Source organism: Patella vulgata, chromosome 8, assembly GCF_932274485.2.
Source record: "Patella vulgata chromosome 8, xgPatVulg1.2, whole genome shotgun sequence".
Lineage (NCBI taxonomy): Eukaryota > Metazoa > Mollusca > Gastropoda > Patellidae > Patella > Patella vulgata.
Window position 1 is genome coordinate 21,149,222 of NC_065886.2, and position 10,431 is coordinate 21,159,652.

At 35.0% G+C, this 10,431-nt stretch overlaps 1 long non-coding RNA gene across 1 annotated transcript; it reads left to right on the top strand.

Annotated features, from left to right (window-relative positions):
* Positions 1-2,356: 2,356 nt before the first annotated feature.
* Positions 2,357-9,578, top strand: LOC126830272 (uncharacterized). Its single transcript, XR_007683785.2, has 3 exons — positions 2,357-2,457; positions 6,018-6,100; positions 8,303-9,578. It is a non-coding gene; the product is annotated as an uncharacterized LOC126830272 (long non-coding RNA).
* Positions 9,579-10,431: the final 853 nt, after the last annotated feature.

The following is a 10,431-nucleotide window of genomic DNA, read 5'->3' on the forward strand; positions in this document are numbered from 1 at the left end:
ACCTCGGTTTGTCGTCCCATCCGAACGACTAGACAGCTGTCCTTGTCAGTAAAAGAGTACAGATTAAAACGCGATTTGTAAATGACGATCCGTTATCAGAGTAGCCAACTGTATCCCGTTTTCCTGTAGCCATCGTACGGCGCCTTTCTTTATGAATGTGGATTTGACTTCAATACTCTGAAATAGGCCGTAAAAATGAAATACGAAAAAATATCTCAATATACGTTAGAATTAACACTACAAATAAATTTTGTTGGTAACCATCTAAATCGAATAATAGATTGAGAAGAGGCATCTAACTATCTTTGTGTATTAATAATAATAATTCGACTAAAGTTGCACAGACATGGGGTCATAAATTAATTTACACCTCGATGTGGGATTAAGAATGCTGATTAGGTAATTATCGTTTTAGACGGCCAGATCAAAGGTGGGACGTGTACGTAATACCCCACGAACAAACGAAACAAGTTACGGGGGAACTTTGCTAAAGACATTTCTCCACACCACAACTAATCGTTGAATCGTACACACGTTAATTGTATAGAATAATCAAGTTTTAATGATCAGTTGTTTATAATTATTTTTTACTATCAATTAGCTTTGTTCACCGATGTTTTTGTAATAAAGCAGCCTGGTATTATTTGTTGATTGGCGTTTAGACAACATTTAATTGACTTGATATGAAATCTGAATATAAATTATTCCATAGAAATACGTTTGCGATAAGATTAGGTTATATGTCTAACATCGTTTAACTTCTTTATAAAAAGGGTATTTTACAATTACATTGACAATTTAACCACTCACCAAACGGCATCAGGAACTCCACGATGATCACGTGTATTTGATATTCTTCATGTCCATGAATTCCATCAATTTTCGCGCCAAAATTTAGCCCCATTTATTACGCCCGTAGTATAAGCATGGAACCGTACATGGCAATAAGATTCCTAGAGTTGATTGGCTGAGAAATGAAGGCGATCTATTGTTATGCATAGTCATCGGAAAATTACATATTCGCTGTGAATTTCAAATGGAGTTACGATAACAGTTGTTCTTTGTGTATATAAATGGTTATTAATATTATTATAATTATATATATAGCTAATATTGAATATATCGACAAATGACTGGCACCATTTGTATTTCTGTACTTAAAGGGAATAGTTTGGGATATCAAGTATTACGGGTTTTCCAAATTACCGGAAAATGCGCTAATTGCGCGGGTCGTTTTCATTTTTCACGTAGCCTATTTAAACAACGGACGCTAAAATGGATCTATGGCATGATACGGCATTTTAAATTCACTCTAAAATATTCCAATCACAGATGTCTAATCTACAAAAAAGCAAGACGATATTTCGGTGATCATGATTAGGCTAGTCACATGTTAAGTGGACCGTCAATAGACACTTGTCAACTGGTGGTGTGTATAGACAGTGATAATTGTACAGACAGTGATATATTGTACAGATAATGTATTAATAGTATTATATTATGTGTAGTCCCGGTGACGTCACCAGCCAATCAACCGGATTGAGGTCGTAATTAAGAAATGAAAAGCGTTTTGGTGTGTCGGATTCTTAAACGTAATAGCCGAATTAATTTTAAGGGGGGTTAGTGGGTTGAGTGTCGCGCTTCGACCTTTAGCTAGCCGGTCACCTCTGGCTTGCGGTTGTGGTTTCGTTCCCTATGGCTTGAGCGTATGTGGTTTGGAGATAGGGGCGCCTTCTCATCCTCGTTGGTTTACACCGGGTACATCGGTTTCCTCCTATAGGAAAAACTCCTGCGCGTGCGCTAACAAAAATAAGACAACTTGTCTGCGATATTACCTTCGGTGGAAGCGGACGTTAAACACCAAGAACAATAATTAATTTTAATCAGATTGGCGTGAACTTGCCGTAAAGTGGATATATATATATAGTAACCATTGGCTAACGTACCAAAAAGTTTTTTCGCCCATCTTATGTCCACTTTAAGAACAAAGTTGCGCTTAAGTTTTTCTTTGAACACATAAGAACGTGCTTGCTTATCCTGAAATCTACTTAAAATCTAAGCACAAGAATGTTCTTAAGAATTTTTCTGGGAACACAAGGTAAGTTTACTAAAATGCAAGCCTACTTAAAATCTAAGCACATGAACGTGCTTAAGAATATTCTAGGAATCGGATCCAGATCGCGCAAATGCAACCCCACGACTAGATTAGAAAACTACTAGTACTAGCCTACGTGATAAAAGGCTATAGTATATGATAAAAGGTGCAACTAACTAGTTTGAATTCCAAAATTGACAATGGAATAAATATGCAATGGTCCGAACCCTGTTAGAATGCATCTACTTATCTCCCTTACCGCAACTGTTGTCGCCATCTTTACAAAGAAACTTGAAGGTGTAGGCGCCAACTTGAAGAAAGAAGGTTTTATTCTAACAAATATATTAAAGGTCGATTTATAGGTCAGTCTTTAAAATCAGCACATTCCTCGCATTGAACGAGTGACAAAATACGGTGTAGAGTTCTGAGGTTAGCCAGAACGTAGCTAAAAACGTTGAAATATCCTACACAACTATATGATGTGTTTGTTTTTAGCTCGTAGCTAAGCTAAAAACGTTAAAGTAGCTAAGTCTCTAACTCAATATCATCCAAAATCTTCAACATTGAAAACACAAATTATTTGTCAAATTAAATCAACAGTCATGTTGTGATCTTACCGGAAAAAGATGGGCTTTTTTGATATCCAATATTTAAGACAATAAACATTTTACCATTGGTACACGAATTGTGTCTTCCATAATGCGCTTCAGCCCCAGTTGTATCAAGAGACTCGAGGGACGAGGCTAGACACATTGCACCAAATCAAACGGCGTATGTAGACTGGAATAACCAGTTAAAACGGAAACCATTGAATGTAAATCAGTTTATATACATTCATATTACAGTATTATATGCGTTGTGACCCACTTTTGTCAATTTTTAGGTCCCAAATGTTAGCGATTTAGCTCCTTTAAACTTATGTGCTTGTTTTGGCATTCATGTTTGATGTGACTCTCATTTCTGTGTAGACAAGACCTCAATATTTCATTGTTGTGGCACCACCCCTAACCCTGAAACTTTAGGTTGTAATCTTTAAATACCTGACCCTAATCCTAAACCTAATAAAAAGTAGAAGTTCCATGTGGACACAGTATGAGCAATAGAATGTAAAAGTGATGGAAATAGAAAAGGGAGTTGGATCAAACAAATGTTAGCAATTTAGCTCCTTTAAACTGATGTGCTTGTTTTGGCATTCATGTTTGATGTGACTCTCATTTCTGTGTAGACAAGACCTCAATATTTCATTGTTGTGGCACCACCCCTAACCCTGAAACTTTAGGTTGTAATCTTTAAATACCTGACCCTAATCCTAACCGTAATAGAAAGTAGAAGTTCCATGTGGACACAGTATGATGAGCAATAGAATGTAAAAGTGATGGAAATAGAAAAGGGAGTCGGATCAAACATGATCACCCTTGTTTTTATAGCTACGATTGGGTGCCCTTAGTTTCACCTGGCATACTTAATTTCTTTAATAATGCATGTAAAATGTAACATCTTAAAAATAATGGGTGGGAGTAGATGGCCGAATGGTTAGCTTGTGCACACTGTATGCATATCATAAGGTCTGTCATTGAGTCAACTGGCGTGGTTTCAAATCCCCGGTTGTACGTGACAAGGAGTGGTCTCGCCTGTCCACCTCGTGTGTTTTCTCAGGGTCCTCCGGTTTCCTCCCACTGCTAATGACCCCTACGCGCAAGCGAATTATTGAAAGAAAATTGAACCATACCCGGAATGTTAGTCCGGAAATGACCTAGTTTGTGTCAAGTGGACGTTAAAAACCTCATTTCTCTCTGTCTCTCTCTTAAAAATAAGTCAATTTCATACTATTAAAACTTATTAGACATATCTACTAGGGAAACAACTTTCATTTATCAGCAAATATTGACAATAAAGTACTGGTAAATCAAGCGTTGATAGAGACATTCATAATTACGGTGTATTACTCCTGCGCAACCTCAGATCATGTTAGTACTTTGATTGGCTATTGTACACAAGGCTCCGCCTTTATGTGTTAAAAGACGTCAAATTTAAAATGTTGGAGAAAGCAATCTATATCGCTTCGATTTAAAAAGAGAGGATTTGCACCTGTGTTAGGTAGGATTTTATGCTTAATTGTAGTTGGATGTGGCAGAAATGTTACAAATAATAAGTATCAATCATTGTTTTCAAGAAAAAATTGTCAACTTTGCTTATTTGAAGCTGGATGTGATTAGCGTTGGGGTTCGCAAAAAGAAACTATATAGCTCCATCTCTTATCTCGAAACATGGAGGGTTGAGAGATGAGGTTTCTTATCTAGTTTTTAGTTACCATTGGATGCCCTTAGTCTCATCTGGCGAACTTACTTTCTTTATTAATAATACATGTAACATTTTAAAAAATAAGTTAATTTTATACCTTTAGGACTAATTAAACATCTCAGCCCAATATGTAGTGAAACAACTTTCGTTTATCTGCAAAATATTCTTCATTAAAGTTAATCAAGCAGGTTTTTATAAAAATTGGTAGGGCTATGGGCCTGGGGAGATGCACATGCATAATTATGGTGCATTAGCCATGCGCGAGTCGTAGGTTCTACAGTTCTCAAGTATTTTGATTGGCTATAATTGTACACGACATGGCTATAATTGTACACGACATCGTCTTCATGTTGTAGCCCTACATCATGTCGACGTCAAACCCATTCTGTTTTAAAATTTCGGGCAAAGCCAACTATTATCATTTCGATTTAAAGGAGCTAAAACGCTATTCTTTGACACCTAGAAATGGACACAAATGGGTAGCAACCCATATAATAATGTATTTTGAATGTATATAAACTATAAACTGATTTACATTCAATTGTTTCGGTTTTCTAATCGAAATACACCAAGAGTCTTTGGGGTCTGGTTATTCCAGTCTACACCGGTGGTATTCTCATGTGTAGTACATATGTTTAGCCTCATTCATCGTTGAGTCGCTTCATTGCAAATGGTGCTTGAAAACATTCAGGCACACGATTCATGTGCCAATTTTAAAATGGTCATTTTGTCTTAAATATTGGATATCAGAGAGAGAGAGAAATGGGGTTTAACGTCCACTTGACACAAACTAGGTCATTTCGGGACAAACATATGGTTTAATTTTATTTCAATAATTCAGTTGTGCATAGGGGTCTTTAGCAGTGGGAGGAAACCGGAGGACCCGGAGAAAACCCACGAGGTTGGACAGGCGCCCCTACTCCTTGTCACGTACAACCGGGGATTCGAAACCACGCCAGTCGTCTCAATGACAGACTTTATGACACAGCGCGCGCACGCTAACCATTCAGCCATCCAACTCCCCTTGGATATCAGATTCAGAAGCCCATTTTTTCATGATAAGATAATAACATCAATGTTGATTTAGATTGACCAATACATGTAAGTCGTGTTTGCAATGTCAAAGTTTGTGGATGATAATGAGTTATGGTAGCGATTTGCCTCCTTTGAAAGAGATGGTTTGTACCTGTGTCAGGTTAGATAATTAATTGTATTTGGATGTGGCAGAAGTGTCACAAATAATAATAAAATGTTGTTTTAAGAAAAAATTGACCGTTTTGCTTATTGAAGTATTATCTGATCCGCATCATACTTTGCCAGGTGAAACTATATAGTACCAATCTCTTTTTTGGAGACATGAAGGTCTATGCCTGTATTAGGGGCTCATGACTGATTTCAAAATATTGCCTGCTAACTTAATTATTTCAAGGTATTGCTATCAACTTTAATTCACATCTCATTTGTTTGGCACTAACATTTTCAAAAACTGAGCAAGCTGTTGCAGTTGCACCGTCCTACTCCAAAAACTATACTAAAAAATCGATTCTTTACCGTAATTGGTGGAATCAACTGAATTTATTTTCAAACTAAATTAAACTATTCTCCTCTTTTTTTTTTGTAGGTTTTATTGTTGCACATAAAAAAGACCCAAGATTGTCAGTGGTTTCTTGATTAAATGGAATTTCATTGAAAATTACTTTAAAGGTATGCAGAAAGTTTAGAGAAAGTACATGGTATTGCAGCTTGTAGTGTACCATTTGGAAATGGTTTGTACATAACTTGACTAAAACTGTATCACATTCTAGTTGATGTTGCTTTGGGAAAGTAAAACTTTTAAAAGTCAGTAAAAGCTATTGGAATCTCACTAAATCAACAGAAATTGAAACTGTTCATAACTCGCACAAAAAAACAACAACAATTAGCATGGCAACAAATACTGATGACTCTAACTCAATGAACCCTACTGAATATCAAGAGCAAAAACAAAAAGTGTTTAGATGTTCAATTTGTATGATTTTATATGATACCTCAGCTGAATTAGTGAAACATAAGAAAATACACACGAAACATTGCACTATTTGTGATGAATCATTTTCATCAGTGGAAAAAGTGAAAAAACATAAAGAAAAGCAACATTTTTCATGTGTTATGTGCGATGATATTTTTACTTCTGAAGAAGAGATTATTAAACATAAGGAAGATAAACACAGAGATCAGTATTTGTGTGACATCTGTGATCAAAGTTTTAGTTTAAGTTCAGAATTAGATGATCATCTTAAGACCCATGGTATAAATAATGTGTGTAAAAAATACACTTGTGCATGTGGTGTAGGTTTTAATGATAAATCACTTTATGATTTGCATGTCCAGACTCAAATTAACCATTTTAAGTGTGATTTGTGTTCTGATATTATCTTAAACAGAGTAGATTTAAGAAAACATGTAGTGCTAAAGCATAGCAAATGGAAAAATGAAGAATTATATACTTGTGTAGTTTGTGATCAAAAGTTTGAATGGATATCTAATTATACAAGACATCTTAAAATTCACACAGGTGAAGACTGTGCTGATTTTACTTGTAAACAGTGTGGTAAAAAATATGTGCACAAAAAACATTTAAGCTCACATGTATTATCTCATTTAACTGGTTCTGATAGACCATATCAATGTAAAATGTGTAATCAAAGGTTTAATCTTAAGCGCTGTTTAGTAGGCCATGAGAAAACCCATGATTCTAATAGAGCATTCAAGTGCATATACCCTACTTGTGATAAAGTGTTTCTTACACAAAGGGGTGTAAGTAATCACATTAGTATTCATGAGGGCCTTGAATTTAAATGTGATCAATGTGAGAAAGTGTACCATAACAAAAGACGACTTACAATTCATATTAGACAAGATCATGAGAAACGATATCAACGTATTTGTCCAGTTTGTGGAAAGAAATTCAAATGTAGTACTCGACTTAAAACACATATGGTCATTCACCAGCCAAAAGATCAACCAAAAGATTATATCTGTGAATTTTGTGGCAAAGGATTTCGAATCAAATCACAGCTAGTTTTTCACATGAGAAGTCATAGTGAAAAAGCTTACACATGTGATGTTTGTGATGAGAAATTTTCGCGTGCTGATAATATGAAATTACATTTGAGAAAACACACAGGAGAAAAACCATATAAATGTAATGTTTGTGATAAGACTTTTAGTCGGCATGACAACATGAAAAAACATGTCCAATCACAACATGGTTAGAGATTGTATGTTCAACTTTGTTACTTAGCTTTACAATTTTCACATAAACCAGTAACTAAAAGTAAGCGCTGGAGGACTGCACGAAAACAAAACCCATAAGACATTTCACTCTAAATGAAAACAAACTCACAGTAAAACATTGTCAAACTTAGAAATGAATGCAACAATGAATTAATAGAAATGATGTGACTGGGCATGATTGTGGTCGTTTGATGAAGTGTGTTTCTCGATGGCAATAATCTGCCAGTTGACATCATTAAGTAAGCTAATATGCATTTTTGATACACCCATTCTTAGTTTGGGTAGGAGAATCGCAGAAAAATTTGCGAGTTCCAGGTCAAACTTTGGTTCTGTTAAGAGATTTTGTTGTGTTCACAATATCTTTGGATATCACAGCTAGGCTGATACTGAGCAACAGTTCAAAAGTAGGAGGGTTGTTGCAAATATATATTAATTCTCAGGGATAAATTGCTTTAAATGTGATAAATGTATTTAGATATAATTTGTTCATGCAAATATTATCCAATGACTATATATACAAAGATACACAAAACTATACATTATTTGTAGTTCTTTTTTCAAAACTTTTATATTTTTGTGTATTTATTACCTAAGAGTAGTTATCTTTAACTTTTCATATATAATACTGAGATGCAATGAAAAGGCACCAATTGGAATTCTTATGATTTGACAGATACACTTTACTTGCACTTCTAAATGTAACAACAACAAATCAATACTATGAAACAGTGTCCACTTAAGATCGACCAAAGCCTTCACAGTAATGCTTCAACAAGACCAACACATTGTCTGCTGCCAGCTTCCCGGAGTGTGTGCCATACAGTCTTCAGTATAATGTTCAAGCTCCTACAGCATGCGTCTCCATGGACTTCTTGAACTAAAACAACATGGCACTGCTTGAATGGCCAGCTCTTTCTCATTAACTCTCACTATAGCGACTTTGTGGGACAATATAGGACAGGTCCTTAACTGCAAACGAGAGTGGAGAAGGAACCTAGTCAGCCATTCAGAGGCTTCTCCATGCTGTGATGTTGTCTGTTGTGTGTGGCTGCTGGAGGTGGACATATACTTCACTGACTTGGCTTTTACTGCTATGTTCTACTTATCAACAATATTTTATGGCCTCTGTGTGATGTTGTTCATCTTCTTGTGTACCTTCAGTGACATCCAGTGCATTTTCGGTATAGATCTCAGAATCCTATTATAAATGAATGGATGTAAACAACCATTGCTTTATGGAAAAAAAAAACCATCCTGTAAGACAAAAAAAAATCTACTTGCAGTTCCAAAGATTACCTTGAATAATGCAATTAAGAATATTTAATATCTTTTTTTATTGTTTTAGATGTGTAGAAAGTTCAATTTCTAGTAACAGCATGTATATATTATGGTAACCTTAAAGGTGCATTATGTAAGAATTAGATAAAGACCTGGTCATTCATGCTAAAATAGTTCAAAAATAGACAATTTCAAATTAATATACATATTTCGTTCAAATTAATCATTTCTGAGTGAATTTATCAGACTTTGAAGTGTTCACCATTATCAAGTAGCATTATTATCATGATAATAAACAAAGTTTCAATTATCTATTTTTAAATTAAATGATTATGGTGATCATGTTTCAGTCCAATGGATGGTCAAAAGAGTTGATCATGGGTTTTTCATATGTACACAGATACCTCATTATTAAAATATATCAAATTTGAGCCCAATAGAAGACCTGCAATCGGCAGATTTAGCTCTTACATAATGCATCTGAAATATAAACCCTAATGAAAAGAAAGCTTAAACCAATGTATAAATGTGTATATTTTTGGTAGGGATATTTTTAAATTAAATTATACTGAAATGTTCATGTTATTGGATTGTATTATTTTATGATTAAACATGCTATTGGTGTAAATATTTTTCCTGATGTCGTGGTCCCTGTTTGTCCGCCCATTCACATTTTGTTTGTGGACACTACAGGTCACAATTTTTATCCGTTCTTAACGAAAATTGAAACATAGGTTCCTTTTGAAATTGGCATGTACTTAATGGATTATGGCCCCTGATTGTACGAAAAATCATGTGTTTAGCTTGTAAACAATCTAGAGGTCACAATTTTTATACTCCTACATTGAAATGTGGTCGTATATTGTCGTCGCCCCCGTCCGCCGGTCCGGCATCCACAATTGCTTGTGGACGCTCTAGAGGCTAAAATTAATATCCGATTGACTGCAGATTTATACACAGTGTTTAAGGTCATGAGACAAAGAAGTCTATTCATTTGTAGCGATTTCCGATAATTACTGCCCTTGATAACTTTGAAAAATCTTGTGGACTCTCTAGAGGCTAAAGTTAATATCCGATGTACTTTTAATCTATACACTGTGTTTAAGGTCATGAGACGAAGAAGTCTATTCATTTTCAGTGATTTTCGATAATTACTATCAGAGTTATGGCCCTTGATCACTTCAAAAAATCTTGTAGACGCTCTAGAGGCCAAAGTTAATATCCGATTGACTTAAAATTTATACACAGTGTTTAAGGTCTTAAGATGAACAAGTATATTGATTTTCAATGAATTTTTATGACGTGAACAGCTAAATCCATGATGTTAAAAATTTTGTATACTAAATGTTAGCATGGGGCTGAACTTGATAAAAACGGAACAAATTCTAATGGTTTTCTGATAATTAGTTAATGAGTTGTTACTTTTAATCAGATTTTAATGTATTATAAATGTTTCATTACCGAAAAAAGTAAAAATTTGC